This window comes from Leptodactylus fuscus, chromosome 2 (assembly GCF_031893055.1).
Source record: "Leptodactylus fuscus isolate aLepFus1 chromosome 2, aLepFus1.hap2, whole genome shotgun sequence".
Lineage (NCBI taxonomy): Eukaryota > Metazoa > Chordata > Amphibia > Anura > Leptodactylidae > Leptodactylus > Leptodactylus fuscus.
The window spans coordinates 228,247,850-228,253,849 of record NC_134266.1 but is presented as its reverse complement, the minus strand read 5'-3'; positions in this window follow the sequence as shown (position 1 = coordinate 228,253,849).

Here is a 6,000-nt window from a genome sequence, read left to right as displayed (position 1 = left end):
TCCACACACCATGAGATGGCCTATAAAGGTAGCCCCCTAAGGAGACATAGGACCCCGTCTACTGTATGTTACATACATAGATAGCCAGAGAGTAATCTGCTGAATGTAAGTGACTCTCCACTCTGGCGCACTAACATCTATGACATCCATCCGTAACATCTCTAACAGAACGACCCCTTTAAGTTATCTGATTTCTTTGTTGGTAGACACATTATAATAGATTTATTATCCTCAGATCTAGAGGTCATTGAATGGATTATCAAACATTAAAAGCACATGTAATACACGGCATTGACTTCTTCCATGCACACAAAAGCAAAAATAACCGATTATAACAAACAAAAGAAGCATTTCTTGACTATGCGAGGCAGAATGTACAGATTATGTACAGCCTACACAGAATCAGGCTTCAACAAGATGACTAATAACTCGCCTTTTCAATTACATGTACCTTTCTTTTCTGAACTTTTTATTTTCCCGTATGTAAAGTAAAAGCTCTGAAATAAAAGGACCCACTGACTATGATTGTTAGCGTTATACAATCAGACGGAATGGGAGCATTTAAAGAGGACTTTCCCCAGGGTCTGTAAATCCCAATGACATTCATTATCTGATGTCACCCCTAACAGTATGGGATTTTCTTCATCCAAATCTGTTCTGCCATTCGTAAGATATAAACCCAGTCAGCGCCGCACCTCCCATGAGGCGACCATCAGGCGGCGCTATGCCAGTGCCCCGGTGGTGGGGGGGGGGGCAGCATTTTTGCTTACCTCAGCCAGTCCAGGACAAGCTGTCCTGGAATGGCTTAGCGTCACCGTCTCGGCAGCCCGGCACAGGAAGCGAGCGGTGGATTGGGGAGGCCCTGTGGACGCAGCGCTGCTCCAGCGGCCTCCCCTCACACTCAGGGAGAGAGCAGGTCCTCTCCCTGCCTGCTCTCTGCCTGCTAACGTCGCCCCGCCATGCCCCCATTCGCTCCGCCCCCTCTGCTCCGCTCCCTCCTCCCCGGGGGGAGGGGCGGTTTTCTGTCGTCCGCCTTGGGCGGCAAAAAAGGTAGGTTCACCCCTGAGCCCAGTTAGGGTTGATGCAAATTAGACCTTACTAGAAAGCACTATGCTTCCTTGTGTGCTGTATGTTATGCAGTGTTACCACCCACTTGGCTAACAGGAGTCCTCAAAGTACGTATTTCTGTGATTTATTCTGGGGCCCCACATAGCGTTTTAGAGTCCCTGCGAAATGGTTAAGTCTAGCAAATCCATCCACACATTGCAGAAAAATATGTGCAGCGGAAATACTGTGATTTCCAAAACTGTTGCGTTTTTGGAACTCGCAGCATGTCAATTACACCTATAGAAACGCAAACAGTTTCCCTATAGGTGTAAATGAAACAGGAAGTCAGCAGAGGAAACCTCTGAAGAAGCAAGAAGGTTTATTGCAAATCTTATTAGTGTTTATCAGAAATCACCTTTGCATCAGGTTCATTTCATCCTATTGCTTAAAGAGGACCCTTCACGTCCTCAGGGCACATGCGTCGTAATACACAGCTAGAAAGCCGACAGTGCGCTGAATTCAGCGCATTATCGGCTTTCCGATTCTGTGCCCCTGCTGAATAGCTATCAGTGCCGGTACCGTAGCTCTTCAGTGTCAGAAGGGCGTTTCTGACAGTCTGTCAGGAACGCCCTTCTTCACAGTAGCATCTATTGTGCTGTACTGTGAGAGGGGGCGTTCCTTACCACCCAGCCATGACGCTGAACAGTGAGGAATGTCCCCCCCAGTACTCGTCTATGGATGACTACTATCAGGAGGGGAGGAGGGTGTTTTTCACCACTCAGCGTCATGGCTGGGCGGAAAGAAACGCCCCCTCTCATAATACAGTGCAATAGATGCTACTGTGAAGAAGGGCGTTCCTGACTGACTGTCAGAAACACCCTTCTGACACTGAAGAGATACGGTACCGGCACTGATAGCTCTTCAGTGGGGGTACAGAACGGGAAAGCCGATAGTGCGCTAAATTCAGCACTGTTGGCTTTGTAGCGGTGTATTACACCGCATGTACCCTGAGGACGTGAAAGGTCCTCTTTAAATGGACACAATTCTCACTCCTTGGTTTCTGCCATTAGAAGATGCTCACTTTTATCAGCATGTTTTCTTCTTGTGAGCTAAAAGGTTTCTATCACATAGAGAGATGGCATATCAGTAGAATATTCTGTCAGTTTGTGATCAGCGGGGTTCTGACTGTTGGGCTCCACAATACTTCAAAGAATAAAGGGGCTACAACTCCAAGGTGTTTCCAGGCCAGCACTGCCACCATCTGTGCAGGGATTTGCACTCAAGCCCCATTTACGGGTATGGAGCTGTGCTGTACAGAGAATGGCAGAGAGCACCACTGCATGTGGAAAATGCAGCAAAAGTGATAGAGAAGACTGAGGCTCTACATTGGAAACGTAGCGTTTATTGTTGCAGATTTTGCTGCAGTTTTTTGAGCCAAATCCAAGAGAGGATTGAGCAGAAGGTAGAAGTACTTCCCATATATCTCCCATTCCTTTTGTAGCGATTTTTGGCTTCGGCTCAAAAAAACTGCAGCAAAACGGCTGCGTTTCGGCAACATAGGACCTCAAGCATAAGGCCAGCAACAACCGTGCAGGTGTTCAGTGTGCTATCCGTGTATTTAAGTTCAATGGACCCGAACACATGACTGTGAATTTCACGAGCCACTGTGCGGGTTAACAGTCCGCAAAATATAGAAAAGGTCCTATTTCTGTCCTATTCCGCAGCCCTTGCTTCCGTGGCTCCTATTCATTTAATGAAAGGAGCCGCAGAAGCACGGCACATACATGGGCAGTACACGGGAGGCATCCACATGTCCCCTGTGTGCCAACCCTGCTTTAATTCCGGGCAGTTTCAGCAAGGTCATCTGCAACCAGCCTAAGGGTAAGTTCACACTACGTAACGCCGGGCGTGTATGAGAGCCGTACACGCCGGCGTTACAGCAGGGCTGCCGAGCACTTCCCATTCACTTCAATGGGAGCGCTCGTAAACGCCGCTGTTACGAGCGCTCCCATTGAAGTGAATGGGAAGTGTTCGGCAGTCTGCTGTAACGCCGGCGTGTACGGCTCTCTACACGCCCGGCGTTACGTAGTGTGAATGCACCCTAAGTCTGTTGCTCCAATCCTATGGTGGATGAGAACAATGGACCAGAATGACATTAGTGTGAACCTTCTCTTATTGTAAAATACTGAGTACATGCAGCTTCCATATAAATAAGGGTTATAAATATGATTAGTATTTTTATTTTAGTTTTCACATTTTCCCTTTATTGATGTCCAAATTCTGATTTAATTACATTGCCTACAGGCATGAAGCCTTCCGAGGGATTCTGTAACACTGAATGTTTTGTATGGTAATGCTTTACTGAACACAATACCTATAGTAAAACTCTTCTCATCTTAATAAAATAGATCATCCAGCATTTTCCAATTAAGTTATAAAACAGACAGAATAAAACATATGGCCAGATAAACATTGGGGCAGATTTATCAAAATTGTCTTTTATTTAACTACAGCAGTTTAGGAAGAGAAAGCTGGGCTCTGCTAAAGACGGGGTTTATATAGATATTTGCTATAAATCTGCAGGATTGTTTTACTTCTATAAATTTTTCAGATTTTTACAGTCAAACACCACAATTCTAAGGCCTCAAGCACACACAATTGCAGATCAAAGTACTGACGAATTGAAGAACCGCAAACTAGGGTAAGTTCACACAGGGTTTTTTGGATCGGAACCTGAGGCAGCGTTCCGATCCAAAAACCGGGTAGCCACCACTGAAGCCGGTGCACTGCACAGCCACGCAGCTGCTCCAGATTAGGCCCAATGAATGGGCCTAGTCCAGAGGGGGGAGTGTCTTCAGGCTGAATCGCGAGGCAACTCGGCCTGAAGAATGAGCAGCTCGATTCTTTTTTTCTGGGAGCCGGCTCCCATTGATTTCAATGGGAGCCGTCTTTTTGGTCAGGGTTTTGAGGCGAATACGGCCTCAAAGCCGTGACCAAAAAGCTCCATGTGAACTTACCCTTACTTCTAAAACTCCAGATAAACCCACATATGATGTCTATATGTCCAAACGGCACATAGGTAAAAGGATTACCTCATGAGACAACCTTTATAAATGACAGAAATTAGCAAAATCATTTATGCTTAATAGCATTATTTGTGGTATTTCTTATTTTGGACGCTGCCCACTATGCAAAAACATTCAGAATCCAAAATGATGCATCATGTGACTTACCCTTTGTTAAAAAATCTAAGGCTAAGGCCCCACGTATCGGGCTGCAGCACAGCGGCAGCAACACACAGCGCTTTTCACAGAAAGTCAACAGAGTTTTCCTCCACGGACTTCCGCTTCAATTATACCTATAGGCAAACCGCTGGCGTTTCCGTAGGTATAAATGATATGCAGTGGTTTGGGAAATTGGAAATATTTTCCTGCAGGTCCCACACAGTAAAATTTGGATAAAAAAATGCTGTTGAAAAAAATGCAGCCAAAACTTTTTTCCGTTGGGGTTTTCAGAGTTTTTACTGCATTTTCCTCTGCGTTCTTTTCTTCCCCAATTACTGGTAAATCTAGAAGGAATTTGCAATTTTGCAATTAAAATTGTTAAAATTTAAATGCTGTGTTTTCGGCTGTGGTCTGGAAATCATGGCTTAAGACAGCCAATTTCATCTGAGTTTTTTGCCATGGTCATGTCTTCTGCAAGGAATAGCTGATGGCGTTTGGCTGACAGCTACGGACTGCGTATCATCTTCTTTACTCTTTATCTTATTCCTCTGATTTTCATACAAAAAGATAACCTAGAACAATGGAAGAGATAGACGCTGCTGGCAGAACAGTCAATATTGCTTTGGAGTCAGTTACTATTCCATGTAGATACATTTAGCAGTGTAAAACCCAGCTCGCGGCTCTGTCTTGCTTTCAATCTGCTCTGTGTAATTTCATGCAGCTGAGCCGGCTGCTCAGTAGCTCAGGGAAAACCGTTTCTCGCCTAATGAATATGGGTCTCTGTGAAAGAACAATTGTAGCTGTTTTTATGACATTGTTTTCTGATATTCAAGTGAGCATAGATTGTTACTTGTCTGCTTTTATAGAAATCAATAGTTTTGTACCATCTGCAATAACCTATAATGTACTGGCACGTATGAGGAATGATTCACTCAAAATCCACATCACGGCACCATTGTACTCCGTCTGATTGCTAAACGATAACTCGCATAGAGATTAGCTTAGAAAAATCATGACGACTTCTTTCAATCCCTAACAATAGATGGAACAGCATAGCCTGCTATTTAATGGGAAGATCCAATATCGCTCGCTTTTTTATTTTGTACAGGAAAGTTAAAAAATAAAATAAAAAATGAAATTTTGCTACCTGGAAAGTATAAACAATCTGATGTGCCTATAACATATGAGATTTCGGTCGGTGGTGATACTTATTAACTGTGAATATCCGATGGTCCTTTATAAGTAAGTGGATTATAAAAAAAAATAGTCATTATAAGATCCATCAGCAATAGCTAGACTGCTTGATGACGGTTTCCATGTGGTGAAAGGAATTTCGATGTTGTAAAAAAATAAAAATTGGCTCACTCTGTAAATGGGTCGCATGTATGTGTTCACTGCTTATCTTTTAAAGAGACAGTGTATGCCTCAGATTTCAGCCAATGTCCAAATGCCATAGGTGTCTTAAAAAGGACAGTTCACCACCTACATGGCCTCCAGTACTTAATAATTGTTAATAGGAGCCTCTCCACTTTTTTCTCTAGCCTCCACTCCCAAGCAAAAAGTGCAGTTAGTTTCGGTTCCTGATATTCTACTTAGTCTCTGTGTTGTCAGGAGGGCGATGATACGTAGGAGCAGGCAGGGTAGTGTGAGTCAGACCTCCAACCATAGTGTGAGTCAGACCTCCAACCATAGGTGGACAGTGTCAGAGCTCAGAATCACACCTCTGTCT